General features: G+C 43.4%; 1 long non-coding RNA gene across 1 annotated transcript; it reads left to right on the forward strand.

Annotated features, from left to right (window-relative positions):
- Positions 1–124: 124 nt before the first annotated feature.
- LOC115202313 (uncharacterized) lies at positions 125–14,707 on the forward strand. The gene is made up of 2 exons (XR_003879939.1): positions 125–213; positions 14,012–14,707. It is a non-coding gene; the product is annotated as an uncharacterized LOC115202313 (long non-coding RNA).
- The last annotated feature ends 637 nt before the right edge of the window (positions 14,708–15,344 follow it).

Consider the following 15,344-nt stretch of genomic DNA (forward strand, 5'->3'; position numbering starts at 1 on the left):
TGTTGGCCACTCCGAGTGCCACACATATGTAACTGGCAGAGAAGCAGCCAGCCAGCACGCCGTGTGGACAAGTTGTGTGTGTGTGTTCGGTGTGTGTGTGCGTGTGTATGTGTGTGTGTGTGTTCGTGTTTGGTGTGTATGTGTGTGTGTCAGTGGTAGAGTCTTGCCTTGCCTTGCTGGCGAAGCTGAAGTAATGAGAAAACCTCTCTCCTGGTGAGTCTGTCCACCACACAAAGGGCCTGGGCTTTCTTTCCCCCCTTTTTTCCCTTCTTCTCCTTCAGCCGCACACAGTAGTGCACACTATGACTACGGCTGGCCCCAAGCACCGGACTGGATCTGCACAGTGACAGGACATGGGTTCCACTCCGCCGTCCAATCCCTTTAAACTGACTACAAGCTCTCTGGGCTTATCTGTCTGTCTGAGAAACAGAGGATTGGAGAGTAGCAGGGAGGCACACTCCCCCCTTCCTTTAGTCAGACAGGAAGTGTGTGTGTGTGTGTGTGTGTGTGTGTGTGTGTGTGTGTGTGTGTGTGTGTGTGTGTGTGTGTGTGTGTGTGTGTGTGTGTGTGTGTGTGTGTGACTCAAGGAAACTCATGCCGAGCTCTAGGGGGATTTTTCCACCACCCCTCTCTCCGTCTTGACTTCCTGGTTCTTCTTTCGGTTTCATCAGTTTCTCTCAAGCTGTCATAGGTCTCAGGAGTTCCCCCATTGCCTCGTGGCTTCTTTACGACTCCTTGGAGCTTGCTTCTTCTACTCAGTCTCTCAAGACAGTTAGCTTCGTCTTCAGAGTACGCGAGTCATGCCCTGCCCTCATTTCCAATGTTTCTTCTGGGTTTTGTTTTGGCACACCTTGGCTGTCAGGCAGGCTAATTTTTGGAGCAGGCGTAAGACAACACTATCCTTTGAAAGGATCCATACAGGCAGCAGCATCCTTTTCTTTATGTGTCTGCCAAGAGCCCCACCTCCTGTTGACATTGGCCACGTGGGCTAGTAGCGAGGGAGAGGGAGACGGCGGGAGAGGGAGACGGCGGGAGAGGGAGACGGACGGAGAGGGAGACGGACGGAGAGGGAGACGGACGGAGAGGGAGATGGCGGGAGAGAGGGACAGACGGAGAGAGAGCGAGAGGGACGGAGAGACAGAGAGACAAAGAGAGAGGGGAGAGAGCGGGAGAGAAAGAGAGAGCGGGAGAGAGAAAGAAGGAGAGGGTGTGTGAGCGGGAATGTTTAAAAATACAAATTCAGCACTGTGAGGTATTTGAGAAACGAGGACAGGCCTAGCATGGCTGTCAGGACGTTTAATTAGCTGCTACTGTTTAACACACCACCCAGCCGAGGGCTTTGTTTTGAGTTTCCCTGCCAGTTATGTAGTAGCTGCCACTGTTTCCATGGGCTACTACGTCTACCCTCTGTCAACATAATAACTGTGGTGGATTGTTGCCATCATGATATAACCCAGAAATTAGGAAGTCGGCAAACTTGCATCTTGCATTAATGAAAAATCGCAGTTCTAGGATTTCATTTAGAATTATTCACTAGGTTTGTGCTGAAATACTGTTGGTGAAGTGTGTGCAAATGGGCTTTGTATCTCTCTTTTGCCATTAGGCCTATTTGCTTCATTGTTTTGCAAGAAGAAGAGGCAATGGCACTACATAAGATCAAGACCAGCCTACTTAGTACATGACTAAGTGTATGTCTAAGTATGCTGATGATTAAACACTGTACACGTCAGTTACCACAGTAAGTGAAATCAATGCAACACTTAAAAAGAGCTGCAGTCAGTTTCAGAATGGGTGGCAGGAAATAAGCTGGTCCTAAATATTTCAAAAATTTAAAGGATTGTATTTGGGACAAATCATTCACTAAACCCTAAACCTGTCACGGGTGTCGTAGGGTAAAGACCAAAACGCAGCGGGAATATGTACACTCATCTTCTTTATTACGGACAAAGAAGGAAAACCCAAAACAAACACGTATACAAAACACAACGACGAATAACAGGCCGGTAAGGCACAAAGCTATACACAGCACAATCTCCCACAAACTAACAGGTGAAACAGGCGGCCTAAGTATGACTCTCAATCAGCAACAACAATGTACAGCTGTTCCTGATTGAGAGCCACACCAGGCCAACACAGAAATAAACAACATAGAAACCCTAGAATACAAAACAAGAACATAAACCAAAAACCCCGGAACACATAAATTCAACACCCCTCTACATACACACACACCCCGAACCATATAAAACAAATACCCCCTGCCACGTCCTGACCAAACTACAATAACCAATAACCCCTTATACTGGTCAGGACGTGACAAAACCTCAACTAAATAATGTGTAAATTGAGCAAGTTGAGGAGACTAAACTGCTTGGTGTAACCCTGGATTGTAAACTGTCATCGACAAAACACATTGATGCAACGGTAGCTAAGATGGGGAGAGGTCTGTTCATAATAAAGCGTTACTCTGCTTTCTTGACATCTCTATCAACAAGACAAGCCATACAGGCACGAGTTTTGTCACACCTGGAATACTGTCCATTAATGTGGTCAAGTGCCACAAAGAGGGTCATAGGCACATTACAATTGGCTCAGAACAGAGCAGCATGGCCCTTAGATGTACACGGAGAGCCAGCATTGATAATATGCATGTCAATCAGTGGAGGCTCCTCAAAGGAGGAAGGGGAGGACCACCCTCAGTGAATGTATATTTTTTTTAAATAGTGAAACATTTTTAAAAAGTTATAATTTTTAGATTAAACTATACTAAATACAATCACATCACCGAATTATTGATTAAAACACACTGGTTTGCAATAAAGGTCTACAGTAGCCTCAACAGCACTCTGCAGGGTAGCACCATGGTGTAGCCGGAGGACAGCTAGTTTCTGGGTACATTGACATCAATACAAAACCTAGGACGCTCCTGGTTCTCACCCCCTTCCATAGACTTACAGAGTAATTATGACAACTTCCAGAGGACATCATCCAACCTATCAGAGCTCTTGTAGCGTGCATAGACATGGTGTCCACCCAATCAAAGGATCAGAGAATGAATATAGTACTGAAAGCATAAGCTACAGCTAGCTAGCACTGCAGTGGTGAAAAGTTAACTCAAAGAGAGAGAAACACAATAGTTGGAATAGTTTGGAACAAATTCATTTCTTTAAAAAATTAAGGAGAAGCGAGAGAGAGCTATATTTAGTTGTATTTTTTTTCACCTATTGTACACTTAAGTTAATGAATACAGCTAGCTAGCTGAGCCGACTCAAACATCCGGATTAAACAGAGAGGGATGCTATGTTAGCTAGCTGGCTATGGCTATCCAAGGCTGGAACTCAAGGTAAGCCTTAGGTTTTATTAATTGATTGCCACTGCGGCCTGTCGGTGTAACTGCTTGCTGCTGACTGTACACTGTACTGCATGATTGTAGTGGGTTTACTAATGCGTTAGTCCTAGTAGCCATGTTGACTATGACGTTAATATGGTGACACCGATGTAGGCTGTGTGTGTAGGCTGTGTGTAACAGTTAGTGGTTATGATATGAAGGTTTTGCTTGTAAAGTTTTTTTTGTTGCCAGGTCACAGAGCTGATGTGTTCTGCACTGAAGTCCATAAGCGAAGGGAAAAGGTGAGAGGAGGAGAGTGCGTAGATGCGAGAAAGAATTATGCAACGATCAAAGGGATCATGCTGTTTGTATGTGGCTGCTATGAAAGTGAACTGTGTTTGCGTGTGATCAGGGGTTTATTCATTCCGTCGATTCTGTTGACAAAGTTCCTTAAACGGAACAAAATAGAAACGTTCAATTATTCCTTTGCAACAGTTAGACTAATGATTACACCCTAAAACAGCTAGATTCAGGCAAGAGTGTGCAAGGCGGTATTGAATGTGTCAGTGTCTGTCACCTTGATTACTCACATTTCTCTCAACCTGTGCACCTACGCTGTAAACTTTCATTCATAGGCCAGCTTGTCGCAACCTCATGATGGGTATAGGGAACATTAGAGTATCATGTAGTAGCCTAAACCTATCTCTGTTACATTGATCTTGGTGAATGGAATATGGATGACAGTAATCCAATATGCTGTAATAGAAATAAAGCCATTCTCATAAAAAACAACGTCCTCCCTCATCTTAAATGGCACCGACCGCCACTGAAGTCAATCTCTCCTGGCTCAGAGTGGAGGAGAGATTGACTGCATCACTGCTTGTCTTTGTGAGAGGTATTGATTGTCATGTTAAAAAAACAGAGCTGTCTATTTAAATGACTAGCACACTGCTCAGACACCCATACATACCCCACAAGACATGCCACCAGGGGTCTCTTCGCAGTCCACAAATCCAGAACAGACTCTGGGTACCGCACAGTACCGTACAGAGCCGTGACTACATGGAACTCTTCCACATCAAGTAACTCAGTTTAACAGTAAAATCTGATTTTAAAAAACAGATAAACCTACACCTTACGGAACAGCGCGGACTGTGAAGAGACACATCATTCGCTAACACGCACTCTACACACACATACATTTGAATATTGTTATTTTGCTTTATTATTGATTTTGTATTGTAGATATGTTATGGTAGTATGTAATAATGTCTTGTGTTATGTATTGTTTTATTGTATGTAATTGTTATTGGACCGTAGGAAGAGTAGCTGGTGCCTTGGCAGCAGCTAATGGGGATTCTTAATAAATACAAATACAAAAATGCATAGTACAATTGAAAACCGAATTGGAAACAAATTTGGCACCTGGATTACATTTCTCCGGAATAGTACACCATGGAAAAAATACTACAAATCCACACAATTGAATCCCCATATGAGTGCCTTGAAGTCATTCCAAATACCTTCCAGGGGCCACTCTTTAGCCAACCACATGTTAGAGAGCCATCGGTCCTTCCCTCCTTAGCTCTCTGTTTAATTCTCCCTTTTTTGTCCCTGTGCTGATTTTAACAGGTGGTTATTGTCTGAAAATAATCTGCCTTTGGCTCCAATCCAGGTTTATTAAAGAGAGAGACTCCACCCCTTCTTCCATCGGCGCTGACTGCTTGCCTGCCTGTCTGCCTTGCAGTCTCTAGCTGGCATTTGTTGACTCAATAGTTTCAGGGCTCGGAGCAGGAAAGGAGATTTGTTTTTACACAGCGTGGGGGAGGGGCATGGGGCAGGGGCAAGGGTCGGGGGGGAAGGGGGGGGTCAGCATAGCTGCGGCTCAGATATGTTAGGGCTAGGAGTGAGACTGGGACTGGTGCTTTGCTTGCAGCCTGAGCTGCCTTGCTGAAGGAGGATTCCACATACCTCAACTGGTTCAGTGTGGAGGTGGTGCTGGAATGTGTATCTAGACAACCTACTTGTCCTCTAGTGTTGTCATGATAGGATCCAGTTGCTTCACATGATTTCAATTAAGAGTAGACCTGTCCACTCTGCACCTTTCTGCTTTTTTTTCCCCAGAGAGAGCAACTGTTGATCAAATATTGATGACATTGTAATAAAATAAATTCTAAGTAGTTATTCCTTTTAATCTTACCAGGAATCCAGCATTGACATGTGCTTTAATTTGGTAGTGAGTGAATATTGAATAGATGGCGTATATTGAGTAGTGTGATGGATTCTGCAGTGGGAGGGTGAGAAGGAGAGGGAATGTTTTGTGCCTGTCTTTGTAGCTTGTCTTTCTTTTCAGAGACTGAGGTCATCTTACTGAGACAATCCTATTATCCCGCGTCAAGCATTAAATGCCTTTGATATTGTTCTCCTTGGTCACCGACTTCCATATTTATGTAGGCTGTTGTATTTTTTTTAAGGATTTTGGTCTAAATCCTTGATGCTTTTTCAAACCTGCCTAATAGATGGGTAGGTTGACAACGTAACTGAAATGATGCGCGTGTGCATCGTAGAGGCAAAAGGCTGTGTGGTGTTATCATTCTGAACGGTCAGATAGCTAGCAACAATGACAACAACGTGGGGAATTGTGGTGGCTTGTTTCAGCTAGTTGTATCTTCTTCTTGATACCATGTCTTGTTTTGTGGTGTTTTGACTTACATTTGTATATACAGTGCAATTGGAAACTATTCAGATATTTTTTTCCACATTTTGTTACTATACAGCCTTATTCTAAAATGGATTAAATCGTTTTCCCCCCTTTTTTCCCTGACAAAGCAAAAACAGGTTTTCAGAAATGTTTTCAAATTTATAAAAAATATTCAGACCCTTTGCTATGAGACTCAAAATTGAGCTCAGGTGCATCCTGTTTCCATTGGTCATCCTTGAGATGTTTCGACAACTTGATTGGAGGAAACCTGGCACCATCCCTACGGTGAAGCATGGTGGTGGCAGGATCAAGGGAAATATGAACGGAGCAAAGTACAGAGAGGTCCTTGATGAAAACCTGGTCCAGAGTGCTCAGGACCTCAGACTGGGGCAAAGGTTCACCTTCCAACAGGACAATGACCCTAAGCACATATACAAGACAACGCAGGAGTGGCTTTGGGACAAGTCTCTAAATGTCCTTGAGTGGCCAAGCCAGAGCCTGGACTTGAGCCAGATCAAACATCTCTGGAAAGACCTGAAAATAGCTGTGCAGCAACTCTCCCCATCCAACCTGACAGAGCTTGAGAGGATTTGCAGAGAAGAATGGGAGAAACTCCCCAAATACAGGAGTGCCAAGCATGTAGCATCATACGCAAGAAGACTCGAGGCTGTAATCGCTGCCAAATATGCTTCAACAAAGTACTGAGTAAAGGGTCTGAATACTTATGTAAATGTGATATTACCATTTTTTTATTTCAAAAAACCCATTTTTGCTTTGTCATTATGGGGTATTGTGTGTAGATTGATGAGATTATAATTTTTTTTAAATCCATTTTAGAATAAGGATGTAACATAACAAAATGTGGAAAAAGTCAAGGGATCTGAATACTTTCCGAATTCACTGTGTATATATGGTGTATATATGGTGTAGTATGTGGACACCCATTCAAATGAGTGAATTTGGTTATTTCAGCCACACCCGCTGCTGACAGGTGTATAAAATCGAGCACACAGCCCCACGATCCCCATAGACAGACATTGGCATAGAATGTCCTTACTGAAGCGCTCAGTCACTTTCAACGTGGCACTGTTGTATGATGCCACCTTTCCAACATGTCAGTTCGTCAAATTTCTGCCCTGTTGGAGCTGTCCCGGTCAACTGTAAGTAAAGTGGAAACATCCAGGAGCAACGGCTCAGCCGCAAACTGGTAGGCCACACAAGCTCACAGAACGGGACCGCTGAGTGCTGAAGCACGTAACGAGTAAAAATCGTCTGTCTTCGGTTGCAACACTCACTACCAAATTCCAAACTGCCTCTGGAAGCAAAGTCAACACAATAACTGTTCGTCGGGAACTTCATGAAATGGTTCTTGCTGCCATTGGACTCTGGAGCAGTGGAAACGCATTCTCTAGAGTGATGAATCACGCTTCACTGACTGACAATCAGACGGACTAATCTGGGTTTGGCAGTTGCCAGGAGAACGCAACCTGTCCGAATGCATTGTGCCAACTATAAAGCTTGGTGGAGGAGGTATAATGGTCTAGGGCTAAGTTCCAGTGAAGGCAAATATTAATGCTACAAAGTACAATGACATTCTAGATGATTCTGTGCATCCAACTTTGTGGCAAAAGTTTAGGGAAGGCCCTTTCCTGTTTCAGCATGACAATGCCTAAGGCACTGCATCTCAGTGTAAGAGGCGTCACTACAGTCTCTGGTTCGAATCCAGGCTGTATCACGTCCGGCCGTGATCGGGAGTCACATAGGGCGGTGCACAATTGGCCCAGCATCTTCCGGGTTTGGCCGGGGTAGGCCGTCATTGTAAATAAAAATCATTCTTAACTGACTTGCCTAGTTAAATAAAGGTTAAATAAAAAATAATATGTCCCTGTGCACAAAGCGAGGTCCATACAGAAATGGTTTGTCAAGATCGGTGTGAATAACTTAACTGACATGCACAGAGCCCTGACCTCAACTCCATCGAACACCTTTGGGATGAATTGGAATGTCGACTGCGAGCATGGCCTAATTGCCCAACATCAGTGACCGACCTCACTAATGCTCTTATGGTTGAATGGAAGCAAATCCCAGCAGCAATGTTCCAACATCTAGTGGAAAGCCTTCCCAGAAGAGTGGCGGCTGTTATAGCAGTAAATGCCCATAAATGCCCATGATTTTGGAATGAGATGTTTGACGAGCAGGTGTCCACATACACTATATGACAAAAAGTATGTCCTATGCTAATATGGCAAATATTCACTAGCTAGCGAACCAACAACTGTAACTGAAGGTATCAACTCTCCATTTGGGCAGATCTGTGACCTGCTAGCACCTGTCACATCTGTCATATGATGGAGACCAAGGCGCAGCGTGTGTATCATTCCACATTTTATTATAACTGTGAAACTATGCAAGACATACAAATAAACTACTAAACAAAATAACAAACCGTGACGAAGAGGTGAAACATACACTACCTCAAAATAATCTCCCACAAAACCTAGTGGGAAAACAACAACTTAAATATGATCCCCAATTAGAGACAACGATGACCAGCTGCCTCTAATTGGAGATCATCCCCCCCAAAAAACATAGAAATACAGAAACTAGAACCCCACATAGAAATACATAAACTAGACAAAACCCCCAACATAGAAAAAAGAAACTAGAACCAACATAAACATAAATAAACTAGACAAAACCCCCTGTCACGCCCTGACCTACTCTACCATAGAAAATAAAAGCTTTCTATGGTCAGGATGTGACAGCACCTCCCCTGGTCAGAGGGGAATGTGGCAATCTCGCTGAGTTTATAAAGTGAAAAATCAGAGTTACAGCATTATTCTGTCACCGTGGAATTTCCCCATTCACACGCACAACAGACAGGAAATAAACATGGGAAGGATTTGGTTCTGTAATACAGGAGATAAACAGTCATGAATAGGCTGTACACAATTAGCATAGCATGAGCAATAATCCAATGCAATAGCAATGCAAGAGCAATGATACCATTTGTAAGGACTGTAGAAATATAAATGCCTGTATTAAGATTGTATAGATCAAGGCTAGATAAGATAACAATTATCAGTAACTGCTACCAACAGTAAATTGTATACGCACACAAGCACAAGTTACAATAACAATATTAACTCACATATGCACGCACTCCATCAGACAAGTCCACTCAGAGGAGGAGTAAGGAGACAGTGGCCTGCACAGTCAGAGGGGCTGTCCTGCCCCCTAACAACATGACTAGCAAGCAATCAGGGGCAGGTCACACAGGTCAGAGAAAGTTTGAGTGGGCAGTTCATGGTACTCCGTTCGACCCCCTCAAATTCTGGACCTCAAAACCAGTTTCACTGCTTTTTTGTTGTTAATTCTTCCCTTTAATCAGGATGTGATTTAGACCTGGGACACCAAGTGGGTGTAATTAATTATCAGATAGAACAGACTCCGGCTGGCTGTCACGTCCTGACCATAGTAAGATGTGATTTTCTATGGTAGAGTAGGTTAGGGCGTGACAGGGTGTGTTTTGGGTTTTTCTATGTTTTCTATTTCTATGTTTAAGTTCTAGTTTTTCTATTTCTATGTTGTTTTTTGGGTTGATCTCCAATTGGAGGCAGCTGGTCCTCGTTACCTCTGATTGGAGATCATATTTAAGTAGGGGTTTTTCTTCCTGGGTTTTGTGGGTGATTATCTTTTGAGTAGTCTATGTTTCTCTCTGCGTCACAGTTTGTTGTTTTGTATATTCAGTTATTTTGTGTCTTGCAAAAGTTTCACGGATTTAATCAAATGTGGAACTACAACCACGCTGCACTTTGGTCCGATCCATTCGACAGCCGTGACACAGGCTCTGGACCTCGTAGGGTACGATTTGATTACCCCTGCCTTAGACTCAGGTTGTGTGGAATGGGGAGTGGAAAATGTTTTTGAGAGACAAGTGCTCATTGTGCAAATGTATTTATACTGAACAAAAATATAAATGCAACATGCAACAATTTCAAAGATTTTACTGAGTTGCAGTTAGTTACATATATAAAGAAATCAGTCAAATTAAATATATTCACTATGCCCTAATCTATGGATTTCACATGACTGGGAATATAGATCTGTATCTGTTGGCCACAGATACCTTTTAAAAAAAGGTAGGGGTGTTGATCAGAAAACCAGTCAGTATGTGGTGTGACCACCATTTGCCTCATGCAGAGTGACACATCTCCTTCGCATAGAGTTGATCAGGCTGTTGACTGTGGCCTGTGGAATGTTGTCCCACTCCTCTTAAATGGCTGTGCGAAGTTGCTGAATATTAGTGGGAACTGGAACACGCTGTCATACACGTCAATCCAGTACATCCCAAACATGCTCAATGGGTGACATGTCTGGTGAGTGTGCAGGCCATGGAAGAACTGGGACATTTTCAGCTTCCAGGAATTGTGTACAGATTCTTGCGACATGGGGTCGTGCACTATCATGCTGAAAAAATAGGTGATGGCGTCGGATGAATGGCACGTCAATGCGCCTCAGGATCTCGTCACAGTATCTCTTTGCATTCAAATTGCCATCGCTAACACGCAATATTGTTCGTTGTCCATAGATTATGCCTGCTCATACCATAATCCCACCACTGCCATGGGGCACTCTGTTCACAACATCGACATCAGCAAAACAACGCCATACACATGGTCAGCGGTTGTGAGGCCGGTTAGACGTACTGACAAATTCTCTAAAACAACTTTGGAGGCTTATGGTAGAGACATGAACATTCAATTCCTTGGCAACAGCTCTGGTGGACATTCTTGCAGTCAGCATGCCAATTGCACGCTCCCTCAAAACTTGAGACATCTGTGGCAGTGTTGTGGGACAAAACTGCACATTCTAGAGTGGCCTTTTATTGTCCCCAGAACAAGGTGCACATGTGTAATGATCATGCTGTTTAATAAGCTTCTTGATATGCCACACCTGTCAGGTGGATGGATTATCTTGGCAAAGGATAAATGCTCACTAACAGGGATGTGGACAACATTTGAGAGAAATAAGATTTTTGTGCATGTGGAACATTTCTGAGATCTTTTATTTCAGCTCATGAAACATGGGACCAGCACTTTACATGTTGCGTTTATATTTTTGTTAAGTGTATGTTTTCAAGAAACATTTGGAGAGGAAATATATTAAACCAAAGCTGTCTGTTTTGCCCCAAAGTTGTGCACGCCTTGCATCGGTTTGCTGCAATAAAAAACACCCGTCTATATAACCTATTATCTATGTAGGCCTACTGTTTGAGGCTTGTTGTGAGTTGTCATCGCTGAGGCCAGAAAGAGCTAGCTGCATGTTGTGCTCATTCCCTCAACTACTACAGTAAACATTAGAATACCCTACTGCTACAGTAAATGCATCGTAAACATCAGATTACTCTACTGCCAATCCCCTTTACCTCCCTCTTTCCTCCTTTTTTGGAAGTGGTGAAACCTCTCACCTCATCACCTCATCCGTAAACAGGGAGGAGTGAAGTGGATGACCCCGTGCCGCCGGGGGGGCAATCAGGATATGGACACACTTGTCAATTTGAGAGAATTCACACCTCAACTTGACTGTGTGGGTATTAGGGGGAGATGGGCGAGTGGGATTAGAACTAACATTTTTCTAAAGTGGAAATGGTGGAGGGGATAGAACAGGTTGGACGAGGTGGAAGGGATGAAGGGGTCAGCACTCGGAGCTCAGTGGCCCTGCTGATTTTTATACCACCGCTCAGCAAAACAAAGGTGCGCGCACACACACACACACACACACACACACACAGGCCCTCTACAGAGGGGGCTGGATACTGGGGTTAAAGGGAGTTAGAGACCTGCGTCACTATGATGTCACGCAATCCGGTGATGTATGACATAACACCCTGTATGGAGTCAGGAGTTTTTATGTTGTTGAATTGGGTTAGGGATTATTATTATGTTGATCATTTGATTGTTGTGAGTAAAGAAAAGCTAAGGTTTGTTAAATACTCACACTTAACAAAACCTAATTTGTTGATGTTGGTTAGTATGAAGTTATTCTCACAGTCTGCCTCTTTGTTGTGTGTGGATCATGTGAGTTGAACCATGTTTGTAAATAGCTGGAATCGGCCTGTACCTCAATAACTTAAATACGTCCTCCAGTGATTTTTGAACTTTTCCTGTTGAAAAGCAATACCTCAAGTATAAATACATTAAAGGACACACACTTAAGGGTAAGACAACTGTAAACTCCAAGGAGGCCATTACAAGGAGTTGATCTGTGAGGGACAATTCCTTGAGACAGGGGGTTAGGGTGTCTCTAGAGGTGCTACTTGGCCTCAGAGGTGCTGTCATTACCTCCGAAGCTGACAGCTCTGAGGCCATTAGTGGAAGTTCACACAATCACCTGGAGTGTTTACACACACACACACACACACACACACACACACACACACACACACACACACACACACACACACACACACACACACACACACACACACTTCCCCAACGTCAGGCTCCCACTGAGCCAATACACAACTGACCGATTGCTGCATCCTCTCTAACAACATGTCACCTACTGTCCCCTCCTCCCTCCAGTTATCTTAAAAGACCAGGGAGAGTCGTTAGTGTGTATCTCGCATGGCCTAATTGCTTAATTCACAGTAAGGGGTGTAAGGAGCTGGGTTGGGGGGTTAAGATTAAACTAGGAGGAGGAAAGGGGGAGGGGACTTCAGATAATCCTGAACTGCAGTTCCTTAGGCTATCTAGCATTCTGAGCACCGTAGAGTTTTAATTGTCTTTTTATTTTTATTTAACTAGGCAAGTCAGTTAAGAACAAATTGTTATTTACAATGACGGCCTACCCAGAGTTGAATCTTATTGAGCTATTTTGGAGCTATATTTCTGATCTTCCCTAGCACTGTTGATCAAATGAACCTGGGCCACTTTTCCATTTTGAGTATGTTTTTTATCAAGAAATCGGCTAGTGGCCATTCTCGTTTTGTTGTTGTTTTTCCACCTTTTGTCCTCGTCTATCTACACCAGCTGCTGTCTGCGGTGTGTGTCATCTAATAATTGACAGAGTTCCCTATTCGGCACAGCAGGGTTGGGATGAGGCCGATCAGGAACGAGCATTGTTCCCGTGGCAACCTGCTGCTTCCAAGTAGGGTTTTAGAGCCTGTTCCCGCATTGATGCCTCCATACAACCCACTCAAACCCTTCACAACAGCCCCAAGACAAATTATCCAGAAGCAGGCTGTTTTTCAGGGTTTAGGTGCACCACATTCAGGCAGCGGTTGAGCAAGCCCCCTATGGTCTCGTGTAGCTCAGTTGGTAGAGAATGGCAGGGTTATGGGTTCGATTCCCACGAGGAATTAGTATGAGAAAAATATTTAAATCTATACTCTCACTACCAGAGCATCTGGTAAATGACTAAAATGTCATATGTAACTGGCTGTAGATTACTGAAGTTAGTGGTTCTCATACCTGGGTCTTGGAGGGAGGGTTGGTTGTAGGCTGGTTGCCTGGCTGTGTGGACCTCTTCTGGGATTCCTTGCAGATGGGCATGGGGGATCCATTCCTTAGCTTCTAGCCCCGATCCCATCCAAATGCACCTGCAAGCTGGGTAGAGTGAGAGGGGTTTAGTCAGTCAATACTGGGTATAAGTGGGTCCCTAATGGGCACCTGCAGTTAGTTAGCTCATTAGTCCAGCCGCACTGTTTCTACTCCTAATATGGCTGAAATTACAGTGTGAGGGGCACTTCCTGGTCCCACTGTCCAGATGCCACACTACTGGTATGCTGATTATAATTGAATGTTATTTGTCTTTGTTTGGCCAGTTACTGTATTAGTTAATCAACGCGCATTCCACTTTTGTTGGTCAACTCTAGTCTAGATTATCAGGGAAGTTAGCTAGGTATACATGTAGCCAATCAATTTAAGCTTGGACAGTTCTGCCCTGAAGAGAAACCTGATGCTGTCTTTCTTTTTCAGAATACTGCAGATAATTCCCAGAATGCTCTTCAGGATAGCTTGTTACCATGGGAATTTCCAAGGGTCCCAGGAGTTAATGAGGACCATATGTTGACATGTCATGTCAAACAGCACTATGGGAACGGTATCCATGCCAATCACAGGGGACAAGATGGTCATGTGAAATGGAGGGATGGACGCCCCCTACTGGCTGAACAAGATAATGAAAGCCTTCAGTCCATCAATGTAAAATACAATCGTGAAACCGTTTAGATTCCCAGGCTGTGGTTTCTGCATGGTTTCCTAGCGTAATATTCATTATATCAAGCAATCCACTATCCAAGATGTTCCTTCCCACTATGCATGTCAACATAGTGGACTTGTGATTCTATTAAACAGTCGTATTCACCGATAATTTCAACTCAGAGCTACTGTTTCCAGATGACCATAAATAACAATGACCTGACAAACGTTTGTGTGTTCAAGGTCGATTGAGGTAATAGAGTTATGTTTTTCAGAGGTTTTCCCGGAAAAACAGTTTCATTTGAAACAGTTAATTCCAAAAATCTATATTTATAGTTATGCATCCAAGTTCACACAGGAAATGTAAAAATAGACATTTCCCCACGGCTGTCGGACAAATTTCCCATTTAGATCCCTGTAATTCAAAATCTGTACCTTCAATACAACATTATTGTTTGATGTGAATGGAAAATATTTTGTTTTGTTGTCTAATGGTATTCCCAACCCTCCTGACACCCCACATGCACATGAGAGAGAGTACGGGTTCAACCAAATAGACTGAAAACAGAGCCAGATTTAGTCATGGTCAGGGTGTTTCTCCAATTTTGGCTATGTGCTGTATATAATATTAATAATAATATTAATAATAATTAGGGGTGCTTATATAGTCCTGTTTCACTATATGTCAAGTGGGTAACCTGTAAAGGTGTGAAATGGAAATGTCTTTTTGCATATCTCACTCCCCCTGAGATACCTTTGGAGAGTGGGATCACAGCCAGGGATCAGCCAATAATGACGATGACCCTGGAGAAATGAGGGTTAAGTGGCTTGCTCAAGAACAGAACGCCAGATCTGTTGAGTCTCTACAGCAGGGATCATCAACTAGATTCAGCCGTGGGCTGATTTATTTTGATTTTTTCTTGAGTGGATGGTCAGGGGGCCGGAACATAATTACAAGAAATGTGTAGACTGCAAATTGACCTCTAGGCCCAAACAGATATAATATTTGACAAAAGAAAATACATTTCAAACCTTACTCACATTTGCATACGATCACATATTTTGTATTGTATTAGGATCCCCATTAGCTGTTGTGATAGCAGCAGCTACT

The sequence above is a fragment of the Salmo trutta genome, chromosome 11 (assembly GCF_901001165.1).
Source record: "Salmo trutta chromosome 11, fSalTru1.1, whole genome shotgun sequence".
Lineage (NCBI taxonomy): Eukaryota > Metazoa > Chordata > Actinopteri > Salmoniformes > Salmonidae > Salmo > Salmo trutta.